Genomic DNA, 13,563 nt, shown 5'->3' with positions numbered 1-13,563 from the left:
TGCATAACAAAATATTGTGTGATGTTTTATGTTGATCTTCCATCCCCGGGGATCAGTGTGGTGGGACACAGAGTAGGCCCTTCATGTTTGTAAATGGCTACCTAATTTTGGAAGTAGCGCTGGTTATAGAGCCCTCGGGTCTTCAGGAGGGTCTGGAGGGCAGGGATCTGTGTGAGGGGAAGGAGAGGAGGCTAGGATGCCCCTGACACCACTGGCATGTAGGGGGAAGGGTGGAAGGAGCTCTGGTCCTACCAAAAGGGTCTAAATTGGGGAGGGGGCACAGCGTCCCTGTTGGCTCTCAGTAGCCCTCCCAAGACCCAGCCCTTAGGCCCCGGGCTCCCATTCAGAGGGTCCTGTGCCAACAAGGCCCCAGCACACCCTGTGTGCGGAAGGGGATGGACTGTGTTTGCACATACTCCTTCCTCTTCAATCCTTCCAGAAGCTTCCCCCCTCCTCCCCCCAGAGCTGAAGCGCCGGATGGGGAGCTCCAGGCCGCCCAGGGAGAAGGGACAGTTGTCCAAGGGCAGGGGAAGGAGCCCGGCTCTCCAGCACTCGCGCCCTCCGTTCTCACTCTCACACACGAGCGAGCGCACTCTGGGCTCCCCGGCCTTCCCTCCCACTGCGATTCCCACTCGGGCCTCCAAGCTTAACTAGGTCACAAGCAGCCTGCGGCTGAGAGGAGGGGCCCAGCCCCCAAATGACCTGCCTGCTGCTTGCAAGAAGCAAAGTGGGGGAGAGCCGCCAGCTGCTCCGGCCCAAAGCCTTCTCCCGCAGAAAGGAGCCGGGGCACGGTGGGAAAAGTGCCTGCCCGATCTCAGGGCAGCTAGGTGACCTTATGTAAGTCACTGGGCCTCAGTTTCCCCATCTCCTCTGTAAAATTAGCCTGCTACACCTCTAAGGTCCTTTTTATCTAACTGGATAATCTTAGAATCCCAACACAAATAACCGGAGGCCTTACCTGCCCCCCCCATGCCTTCCCTCTGAGATCACCTCCCTTTTATGCTCTATGAACATACTTAGTTACATTGCTAACCCATTAGAATGCCAATCCCTTGAGGGTGGGAACTGACTTTGCCTTTCAATGTAGTTCCCTGTGCCAGGCACACAGTAGGTGCTTAATAAATGCTCACTGACTGCCCATACACACAGAACTCAGGTTGTAGCCTTTGTGACCCCATTATCCAGTCCCTTCCCCCTTTCATGCAGCCCCAGCTCAGAGGCACTGAGCTCTGGGGCCCAATTCTTTCTTGGAAGCTAATACCCAAGTGTTGAGAAGGCGCTTCCCAAGAAGGGCTCTGGAGACCCTCTGCCCTCACATCCCGGTTTGGGTCTCCCTGTTACTGTGGCTCATTCTGACCCGGAGATCCCAGTGGCCTGCCATGGTCCTGCCCCAGCACATTTGACAGATGAGAAAACTGGGACCAACGCACGGTCCAATTTTGAGACAGCGCTCTATCCACTGGACCGCCCGGCCCCCTCTCCTCCCCCAACACAAAGGATGCTCCAAATCATTTCCGGTAGATTGACTGGATGAAGGCACCACTTTGTCTCCGGAGGCTTTCCATCGCGGACTCCCTCCAGTTCGAGCCTCTACTCCCCATCCCGGCTGCTCCCCATCCAGAGCCCCCAGAACCGGGATCCCACAGGCCGCTGTCCCCGAACGCCCTCCCGGCCCAGCTCCCTCGTGACTCCCAAAATAGTCCCGGGGAGCGGAGCCGGAGCGCCGCCCGCCCCACAGCTCCGGGCCCCCTGTTTCTGGGTGGGGGAAAACGAGCGTTTAATTAGCTGCCTCAATCACTTCCTTTGTGTGCGGTTATTAATACCCAGCTCGGCTCCCGGCTGGGCGGGTGGGCAGGCGGGGTGGGCAGCGCAAGGTTTTGTCTCGCTTGGGGCCGGCTCGGAGACTTTCAGAAAATAAAACCTTCCCGACGCACCCAGAACCTGGGCTACAAAGGGGGGTGGGGCAGGGAGGGAGGAGCTCCAGAGCCCCACGGAGGGCTGGAGTCGAGAACCGAGTCCCTCTGGCCGAGATCCAGGCCCGCCCGGCTCCTACAGGATGAAGAGGCCGGCTCCCAGGGGGATCCCCTTACAGTCCGCTAGGCCGGGGGGGGGGGGGGGGAGGGGCTGCTCTGTAAGGACAGAACTGAGTCAAGCCCCAGGGGAGATCGTATGTCTCCCCTCCGGGAGGGCGTCCCCGAGGGTGGCTCCGCTTTTAAAAGGAGGTGGGGGGGAGGGGGGCTGAGGGCAGGTCCCGTATCCGTCTCCCCCCTCAGAGCGCAGGCTTGGAGCCAGGCGTAAGAGAGGAAGGCTGATCCGAGGTCTCCCCATCACAGTCTCGCTTCCAGCCTTGTGTCTCCCCTCGATCCTCTCAGCAACCCCAGAACCGCGGGTGTGGGCTCTCCCTCCCCCACCCCTGGTCACAATTGGGTCAGGCCGCTGTCCCACTGACCTCCGGGAGCCTCCCTGCCTCTCTCTGCCCCTGCCCCTGTCCCCAGTTGGTCCCTTCCAGGGACCTTCATCTGCCCCTCTGAATCTGGGACTCGCCCATCCTGGATACTCCCCCCACCCCTTCCTGACCGCGAGGCAAGGGTTAACAAATGACGTCACCCGAAAGAGATGGAGAATCCCCGGAAGGGATGAGGCAGATGGAGCGGGACCATGTGACTCTCCCCCTTTCTCCCTCCTCCCTGCCCCCAATCGGATTTGTGTCCGGGAACAGGAAATAAAGCTGTGATCGTAAACCCCTCCTCCCCCACCAATCCCTCTGGAATTAGGGTCTCAGATCCCCGACTCCCCCCCCAATGCAATCCAATTTACAGTTGGAGCCACCTTCTCTTCCATCTGCTTCCCCTGGAGAGTTCAGCCCTAAGCCTACAAAGGCTCCCCAGGATCCTGGCCCCTCCCCCGACATTAGCTGCGGGGGAGGGGTAGCTGGGGTCAGCTGGCTTTCCATTTTCCTCGCTCTGCCAGGCTCGGAGAGGGACACAGCCCCGGCCCAACCAGGGCCAACCTGGGTCCCAGACGGAGTCCCTCCCCCGCCTCCGTACCCCTCCTCCAGCTCATTGTCAGGCGCGGAGGAGGGGGGAGACGAAGGGAGGGGGGCTGGCTGGGGGTGGGCAGGGGCGCTGCCTCGGCCCAACCAGAACCAACGTCTCCCAGGACGGAGCCAGAGCTCATCCCCCTACCGTAGCCCCGTTTCCCTTCCTCCAGTCCTCTGTCAGTCCCAAGGAGGAGGGGGATGGGGACAGCCCCGGCCCAACTAGGACCAACCTGTCTCCGGGAAGGAGCCAGATCCCCATCCCCCCTCCGCCCCTCCTCCTCCAGCCCACTGTCAACCTCAGGGGGGGAGGGGAGGGGGACAGCTTCGGGCCAACAAGGACCATCGAGGCGCTGGACAGAACTAGATCCCCATCCCCTGCTTCTATCCCTTGTAGCCCCTCCCCCAGCCCACAGTCAGTCCCAAGGAGAAGGGGGAGGGGGACAACCTCCAAACGGGCCTCAGTTCCAGCCTGAGTTCGACCAGGTCCAAATTGTGTCCGGACTGGATTCAGTGCTCCTCTCAGAGCATAATCAGCCCGGGGGAGGGGGAGGGGGACGGGTTCTGAGGGAGCTAGGGTCCAATCTCAGCCCAAATAGGAGTGATTTGAGTCTGCCATGGAACCAGATCTCCACCCCCTCACCTACCGGCCTTGCCCCGCCTCCCACTCCACTGTCCGGGAAGGGAAGAGGGTTAGTGACCAAAGGATGCAGGGGAGCCCCTGCTTTCTCCCACCCCCTCGCTGCTATCCATAGGGATGTAAGGGCTGGAGTCCCAGAGAGAGAAAAGGGGCCCTGCCGCAGCAAGGGCAGTCTCCTCCTTCACCCTATCATCAACACTTGTTAAAGATAAATAAGATAAATGACAAAAGGAGCGAGCCCAGGGGTGTGTATGAGCATCCCATGACCACCCCCAGCAAGTACTAGTCCTCTATTTGATTCAGCTAGTTACCTTCAAGCCTACCTGGCTACCAACCCCAGGGATGAAGGTGTTTCCAGACCAGGACCCACCGAGAGAGACCAGTCTGCAAGGGGAGGAATCCTTGGGCCACAGCCCAGAAAGAATAGAGCGATGAATCCGGAAGATGCTTACTGTGATCCTAAGCAAGTCACTTTGCCAATCTGCCTCAGTTTCCTTCTCTGTAAAAACAGCACTTATCTCACAAGGTTGTTATGAAACTCAAGAGATAATATGTAAAGTGTTTCCAGAATTTTAGAACACTGTCTAAATGGGAGCTGTTAGCTATTATTCCAGCTAATAAGGTCAGGACCCCCAGTCAGATCCCACTTCCTGCCCTTAGCCCATTAGCACAGTGAGGGCAGAGGGGTTGATGTAAGTCCCCCTGAGCCCCTGTGCAACAATTTCAGCTCTCCCGGGCTGGTCCATTATCAGCCCTGGAAAGATGAACAGACTTCCAAGGTCACCAGTGATGAAGGAGAGCTTTTTCTCTACTTCTCCGGGGATACCAGGGGGTTAATCACCTCCAGGGATTACCGCCAGAGAGCCAATTTAGCAGCCATCCCAGTCCTTCAGGTTCCCTAATCACTGATCAGATGAGATGTTTATAAAGCACTTTACCAACTTTTATGCTAGCTTTGATCCCGACATGAAGGTGGTGGTGAAGTGGATGGTTTAAGAGGCTCCTCCATGGGGCGTCAATTGTAAGAGGTAGCAAGCATCCAACAATACAGCCAGCTAAATGGAGTCCAGATCTTGGCCCGAAGGCCTGAGCCTCGTCTGGATTACCCTGCCTGCCTCAGAGCTGAGGGTCAGCCCCAGAGCACCTTCCCCTGCCTCCACTTTCTTCTGACAGTACCCTTCTCACCACTATTCATTGAGTCACTCATTGAGAGCTAGAGACAAGTCCAATCCCCTCATTTAATGAAGGAGAAACTCAGGGTACAATACCCAAGGTAACATACTGGCTAATCTCCTAGGCAGGATGTGAACCCAGATTCTCCTTTACACGACAATGCTGCTCCTCTTTCTCCAGATTCAGCTAACTTCCCATTAGTTCAGGAAGGGTCTTGTCCTTGGACCCCAAGCAGATGAACTAGGAGTCCATTGTTAAACTTTCAGTGTGAGCATTTATGCCTCTGAAATCCTCAAACTCCACAAATCAGGGATCAGTTTATTCTTTTGTTGATTGCCTAAACTTAAAGTGATGAAGAAAATGTGAATAAGGTGTCCTACATACATTCCTCCCTCTTGCCATCTGGTTGTTATATATTACTAGCACACTCCAAGTTCTCTCCCAATAGTTTTAAGATATTCTATACTACTTCTGTGGTCAATAGCTCTCTTCTGAGGGCCCGCCGAGGTCCAGGAGAAAGGAAGGAGACAGGATCCTGGGGTTTGGAGCTGAAAGGGGCTTTGGATGGCATCCAATACAACCCACTTATTTTACAGATGAAGACACTGAGCACAGAGAGCTTAAATGACTTGCCCAGCATCACACAGAAACTGACAGAAGCAAGGTTTGAACCTAAATCTCAGAGAATGGAATGATAGAAGAAAGCCCTGTATTTAGAGTCAGAGAATAGGGATTAAAAGGGAAGGAAGGAAAGAAAGAGAGAAAAGAAGAAAGAAAGGAAGAAAAAGAAAAAGAAAGAAAGAGAAAGAAAGAAAGGAAGGAAGAGAAAGAGAAAAAGAAAGAAAGAAAGAAAAAGAAAGAAAGAAAGAAAGAAAGAAAGAAAGAAAGAAAGAAAGAAAGAAAGAAAGAAAGAAAGAAAGAAAGAAAGAAAGAAAGAAAGAAAGAAAGAAAGAAAGAAAGAAAGAAAGAAAGAGAAGAAAGTTTTGTGTACTTGGGCAACTCATTTTTACCCTCTCCTAGACTTGGTTTCCTCATCTGTAAGATGAGAACAATAAAAACATTCACTTCACGGGTTTGTTATGAAGATGAAATGAGTTAATAGATGTAAAACATTTTACAAACTTTAAAGTGCTATATAAACACTCATTATTATTACCATTATTATTATCCCACCTTTGTCACTTCTTATCTTTGTGACTTTAGGTAAGCTGCTTTTACTTTTTAGGCCTCAATTTACTAATTTGTAAAAGAGAGACAAAGAGAGAGAGAGAGAGAGAGAGAGAGAGAGAGAGAGAGAGAGAGAGAGAGAGAGAGAGAGAGAGAGAGAGAGAGAAGAGAGAGAGAAAGTTGATTCACCTTCTAATAGAATTGATGGATCTAAAATGTAGAGACCTATTTTTGAACTTGGCTAATATGGGGATATATTTCGCTCAATTATACAGCTAAGTTTTGAGGACTTGGGCTTTACTTGTTATTTTTTGTTGTTTTAAAATTTGCTCAATAATAGAGGGAGAAGGACAAATTAATTTTAAAATACTCATTACTTGAAAAATAAAAAGGAATTCTTTTTCATGTTGGATTCCATGACACCTTCCACTACAAAGACCAGAGCATTTTAGCTGGTCTCTGTGTTAGGCACTGGGGATACAATGAAAAGGAACCATATGTTCCTCTGCCCTCAGGAACCTTACACTCTAATGATGGAAATACATGTGTAATAAACAGGATGGAGAGTTGACCAGGGAGCTCATCCCTAGCTGTCTAAACTGAACTACAGCTCAGACGTCAGCTGCCTCATTCTGTACCTGGACCCTGTTGTGTCAAGCCAAGTAGGCCCAAAACCTCCAGAGAGCTCAGAAGACAGCGGTCCTTGTCCCCTCCCCTGCTGACCAAGCAGCCCATCCCACCTCTAACCCTAACCCTCCCCTATCTCTACCCCCAAATGCAGGCACTGGGAAGCTCTCCCCTTCCAACAAGCCAAAATCTCCTCCCATATTTCTGTCCATCCTCCATTTTTACTCTTCCGGGCCGAGCCCTCGGTGCCTTATCAATCCGCTATCTGAATCTCTCCATCTTTCTAGGTCTCTGAACTAGACAGCACCACATGGCTCGTCACCACAAATATAGGTGGCAGACGCCAGATCCCTGGCTGCCATGGCTTTGGCCGGATGTCACGATTATTCCCAGCTCACCAGGGTCAGGAAATCCCCTTCCCTCGCCTGGCTTTTGTCTTTGGACGGCTGCTATCAGTCTCTGTTTGGAGCACAGGCCAACGGTCACCTCTTAAGGTGGGTTGCAGCCCTTAGAATGGGCCAGGTCTCCCAAGCTCCTGCATCAGGTGGCTCACTCCCCTTCACTTTCCAGCATCTGCTGCTACTGCCCAAGTAGTTCAATCCTAAGATAAGGAGCGAAGGGTCCCCCAGCTGCAGGACTCCAAGCCCAAGGATCTCCCCAGTACCTCAGACCCCAGAATGCCTTGGAGAAAGTGTGCGGGATCATGGAGATAACCTTATCTAATCCCTTCACTTTAAAAAGGGGGAGATGGACAGGTTGGGTGACTTGCCCCATGTTGCCCAGCTGGTTGGGGTCAGAGGTGGGGGGGGGGCGATGACTGTGGCCACATCTAGGGCTCTTGTCCAGAGGAAGCTCTTAGGGAAGTTTGGCTAGAAAGGGCCCCCAATGCCCCTTGGGGTCCCTTGTTCAGGTGGTCAGCTGGCGTTCTCTCTCCAATCACCTGAGATCACTGGGCCACTGAGACCATGGGCATGAGGGAGGCAGGCTGAGTGTGGAGGTGGCAAGGGAACATAAGTCAAGACTTGTAGATCTTGCCAGCTGATGCCCTCCTTAGAATCCTCAAGGTGGCCTGGGAGGAGATACCACAGTACTCAGGCTGGAGTCATGCTTTCACTCCCAATGTGTCCATGGCTCCCCATTGTCTTCTCCTTAGCACGGCAGCCAAGGAAAGCCCTCCACCAATTGGGCTCATGCTCCCTTTTCATATCCCAGCTCCTCCATACACTTTGTTCTCCATTCATTGCTTCTCTCCCCTGCAGCCTTTCTCCACACCTCCTTGACCAAAATAACATCCTTTATTCTCCTGACTTGCTGGATTTCCACTTGTCCCTTAAAATCCCACTCATGTCACCTCCTTCAGAGAGCCTTTCCTGTGCTCTCCAGTGGTGAGGAACTTCCACAGAAACCTCGCATTGTGTTTTAAAAAGTGCCCCACCCCACACCATACAGCATGGGGTTAGGAAGACCTGAGCTCAAAAGCTGTGTGTAGAGATATGTACATGGCCTGATAGAGAAGGGACAGGAAATTGGAGATGCTTTTAGCCTGATCCCTCATTTTAGAGAGGGAGAAACTGAGGCAGGGAGTTGAAGTCACTTAGCCAATCACACAGAAACCAGACAGAATTCCAACCCAAGATCATCTTATACAAGGGTAGCACAGTGGATGGGCGTGTAAGGCTTAGAGCCCAGAGAGCTGGGTTCAAATCCAGCCTCAGATACTTCTGGACAAGACACTTAACTTTAGACTCTACTTTCCTTATTGGGAAATAGGCAGCCCAAATCAGGTAGTTCTTGACTTACTACCTCACAGGGTTGTTGTGAGGATTAAATGAGATTTATCTGTATCAAGGAGTGAACCCTGGGATCAAGGGGACCTGGCTGGTGATTGCAGGGGAAGTACTTCACATCTGCTTCATCCCCTGGAAGCAGCCGAGCCCTGCCTTGCCCATGGGGCAGGAACCAGGGGTTCACCCTCCACCCACCTGCGAACCCCACCCTGGCATCTTTCAAATGATCATTATCATTACTACAGAGAAAGGCGTGGCAACCATGACTGCTTTATGTAGAATCCAAGAAATGACTTTACAGAGTATATGCTTAAGAAATGCCCCATAATGGGGCAGCTAGGTGGCACAGTGGATAGAGCACCAGCCCTGGAGTCAGGAGTTCAAATCTGGCCTCAGACACTTAACACTTCCTAACTGTGTGACCCTGGGCAAGTCATTTAATTCCAATTGCCTCAGCAAAAAACAACAACAAAGGAAGGAAGGAAGGAAGGAAGGAAGGAAGGAAGGAAGGAAGGAAGGAAGGAAGGAAGGAAGGAAGGAAGGAAGGAAGGAAGGAAGGAAGGAAGGAAGGAAGGAAGGAAGGAAGGAAGGAAGGAAGGAAGGAAGGGAGGGAGGGAGGGAGGGAGGGAGGGAGGGAGGGAGGGAGGGAGGGAGGGAGGGAGAGAGGGAGAGAGGGAGAGAGACAGAGACAGAGACAGAGACAGAGAGAGAAATGTCCTGTCTCTCTCCTGGCAGACTGTCCAGACAATCCAGACCAGAGTCAAAGAAGACTCCCCCATTCTCTTCAGGACAGAGTTTATCCCTGTCTCAAAGGTTCAATTTAGGAAGTAAGGCTAGAAAAAGTAAGTCAAATAAGAAAATATCACCAATAATATGGAGTCAAGATGCTCTAGACATAGAACCCGAAAAAAAGGAAGTCATGTACAAGCCAAGTTTCAAAATCACAAGTTCGCCAAATGCTCTCTAATGGAGTTCCTAGAAGAAATGAAATAAGTTTTAAAATGATAACACAAATATGAATTCTAGAGAAAGAATTGGAAGAATAAACAATGGCTTGTATAGGCGGTATGAAACACACTCAGGTAAAAGACTGAAAAATGGGACCAATAGACAACAAGAAATAGTAAAAACAAAATATTTTTAAAATAGAAAATATAATCTAACAATAAATACTGATCTGGTCAAGGGGAGTTCTGGTAAGAATCCTCTAACTAAAAAACTAAACAACCAAAGGAAAATCCTAGATATATTTCATGAAAACATGAATGAATATTGCCACTATTAGAACCAATGGGCAAAATAAAAATAGAATAGAATCCATCAATCACCTCCCGAAACCCCAACATGAAAACTCCCTGGAATGTCATAATTAAAATCCAGGACTTAAAGATTAAAATTTTTCTTTAATAATAGAGATTAAATGACAAGCCTGGGGCCCTAGAGGGAACAGGTATCTATAGCTGGACTTGAATCTGAGCCATGTAGTGGTTTTTTTTGATACTAAAAGTATCCAGAACAGTTTTAATACAAAATTACAAATTAATACAAATTGAGGCTCTTGCCGCAAATGATGGGAAATATGTCTTCTTGATTCTCATTCTGAGATGATTTTTTAAAATCCTAACTCTGTAAAATCTTTACCCTTTTTACAAAGTCTTCACCACGTAGAGACCTTGACTATGTGGTACACCACACTTTCTTAAAATAAAATTGGTTCCCATTAAAAAAATAAATGATCCATCTCTTCTATATTTCCTTCTTTCCAAACAGAAATGGAAGTAGAAGCTCCATGAGAACGGGACTTTTTCCCTCAAAAAATCATTCCTACTCCCCCTTAGGAAGCGAAGGCACCTTCCTAAATGCTGGTTGAATTGAACTGAGAGGGAGCAGAGACCAGTCTTCCCAGGCAGGGTTTCACACAGTGTGCTCTTTAACAAATATTCTTTGCACGGATGAATGAATAAGACATCCTGAGAAAAGGCTGCCTTAGCAAGCCATCGATGGGAATTTACAGTGGGATGAGGGAGACAACAGGGGTGGATTGTGTGGATGTGTACAATTTATATTATTTGTACACCATCTATTCACACAGTGTAACACATAACATGTGTGTGACAGATGATATATACATGTGTACAGATACGTTGCTTACAATCCATGCCTGAATGTATAAATATAATGGGTCATATGCACGTGTGCCGGTGTGTGGCAGGTGCACATGTGTAGTGTGATATATTATGCATAGACATGTATATGTGTGTGATATATACCGTATATGTGTTGTATGGTATACTATAGGCAAGTTTACACATGTAATACAATACATGTGTATATGTTTATATAGTATATTATAGACAGATGTTTGCATGTATAACATGTAATATGTACATGCATGCATATAGTATAATATATACTGATGGTGGCTTATAAATTTACATGTAGTATATAGTATATCAATTGTGTACATACACATACACACGTATTATATGCTGATTTTGTACATATACAAATACATGTGGTATATAATATACTATGTACATATACACATGCATGTGGTTTATAGTATGTAACATACATATATGTGTGTTACACAGTATCCCATATGATACTATGTGGTATGTATGTAGTATATAATATACTGATTGTGTACATATACACATGTATGTGGTTTATAGTATGTAACATACATATATGTGTGTTACATAGTATCTAATATTATACTAATACATACTATACAATATACTGATTGTGTACATATACATACATGTGGTTTATACTATAGAACATACATATGTGTGTTACACAGTATCTAATACTATGCTACATGTCATATAGTATGTAATATACACATATGTGTGTTACATAGTATCTAATATTATACTAATACATACTATACAATATACTGATTGTGTACATATACACATGCATGTGGTTTATAGCATTAATATACATATATGTGTGTTACACAGTATCCCATATGATACTATGTGGAATGTAGTATATAATATACTGATTGTGTACATATACACATGCATGTGGTTTATAGTATGTAACATACATATATGTGTGTTACATAGTATCTAATATTATACTAATACATACTATATAATATACTGATTGTGTACATACATATACATGTGGTTTATACTATAGAACATACATATGTGTGTTACACAGTATCTAATACTATGCTACATGTTATATAGTATGTAATATACACATATATGTGTTACATAGTATCTAATATTATACTAATACATACTATACAATATACTGATTGTGTACATATACACATGCATGTGGTTTATAGCATTAATATACATATATGTGTGTTACACAGTATCCCATATGATACTATGTGGAATGTAGTATATAATATACTGATTGTGTACATATACACATGCATGTGGTTTATAGTATGTAACATACATATATGTGTGTTACATAGTATCTAATATACTAATACATACTATATAATATACTGATTGTGTACATACATATACATGTGGTTTATACTATAGAACATACATATGTGTGTTACACAGTATCTAATACTATACTACGTGCTATATAATATACTGATTGTGTACATATACACATGCATGTGGTATATAATATATACTGATTGTGTATATTTACATATATATGTGCTATGGAGTATATTATATACTGATTGTGCACATCTACATGCAGCATATCATATGTTATATATACTACATTATATACTGATTGTCAGATACACATATATGTAGTATTGTATATAATATACTTGTTTTGCACATGTATACATTCATGTGCTGTATGTTATATATTGACTGTGTACACATACACATACATGTGATGTATAGTATATTACATATTGATTGTGAACATATATGCATATATGTTATATACTATATGCTTTTGTGTACATATACATATATGTGTGGCACATGGTATATAATGTATTAGATGCACATATATGTGGTGTATAGTATACTATATATTGATTTGTGCATTTACATATATATGTGCCATGTAGCATACAATATACTGAGCACATATACAAATGGTATATAGTATATTATGTAATGTACTATACTACATATTACTATGTAATATACTACATACGTATTGTACACCTATATACATACATGTTATATATTACATACTTTTATGTACATATACATATATACGTGGTGTGTGGTATATATTATATGTATGCATACATGTGGTGTATATTATATGCTGATTTGTACATTTACATATACGTGTGGTATATATTGTACGTATACATGCATGTGGTGTATAGTATGTTATATATTGATTATATGCATATATATATATATATAATACACTGAGCACATATACAAGTGGTAGATAGTATGGTATATATTATATGTATGCATACATGTGGTGTATATTATATGCTGATTGTGTACATTTACATATACGTGTGGTATATATTGTACGTATACATGCATGTGGTGTATAGTATGTTATATATTGATTATATGCATATATATATATATATAATACACTGAGCACATATACAAGTGGTAGATAGTATATTACATACGTGGTATATGATATATTGCAGATCTTTTTGTATGTATAGTATATATGAATGCATCTTGTCATGTCACATAACTGATTTGTACATGTGTGACATATAACATGGGTTATTACATGTGCATGTCACACACACACAATGTAAGATCACAGGAGCCCCGATGAAGAGCTAGTAGAACCTCAGAAGTTAAGGTCAGTCCTCTCTGATACAGGTGGGGAATTAAGGTAAATAAAGATTAAGTGACAAGCCTCGGGTACCACACCAACAAGTATCCACGGCTGGACTCGAATCCGGGTCTCTGAGTCTAAGATCAAGGCTCTTTCCAAAACACACTTACAGCAGTTCCAGGACCAGCTCCCGGGACCCTCCTCCCCAGCCAGTGCAACATCTTCCCCCACTCACTGCCTTCCTCCCCCCACCGTCATGAATGCTGGAGCTCAGAGGACTTTGGGACTCCACGGCTCCACTAATGCCAGCTCCACTAATGCCAGCTCCACTAATGCCACCTCCTTGTGTGCTGGAGGCAGCTGGGGGGGGTTAAGTAATTTGTCCGAGGTCAGAGCCTCCGTGATTGCCTCCA

General features: G+C 46.2%; 1 protein-coding gene across 1 annotated transcript in view; it reads right to left on the bottom strand.

Moving 5' to 3' along the window:
- Positions 1 to 13,563, bottom strand: part of ACAP3 (ArfGAP with coiled-coil, ankyrin repeat and PH domains 3) — a 55,460-nt gene that overhangs the window by 37,225 nt on the left and 4,672 nt on the right.

Source organism: Sminthopsis crassicaudata, chromosome 3, assembly GCF_048593235.1.
Source record: "Sminthopsis crassicaudata isolate SCR6 chromosome 3, ASM4859323v1, whole genome shotgun sequence".
Taxonomy (NCBI): Eukaryota; Metazoa; Chordata; class Mammalia; order Dasyuromorphia; family Dasyuridae; genus Sminthopsis; species Sminthopsis crassicaudata.
The sequence above is the reverse complement of the archived record's forward strand: the minus strand, read 5'-3'. Positions and strand labels throughout refer to the sequence as shown.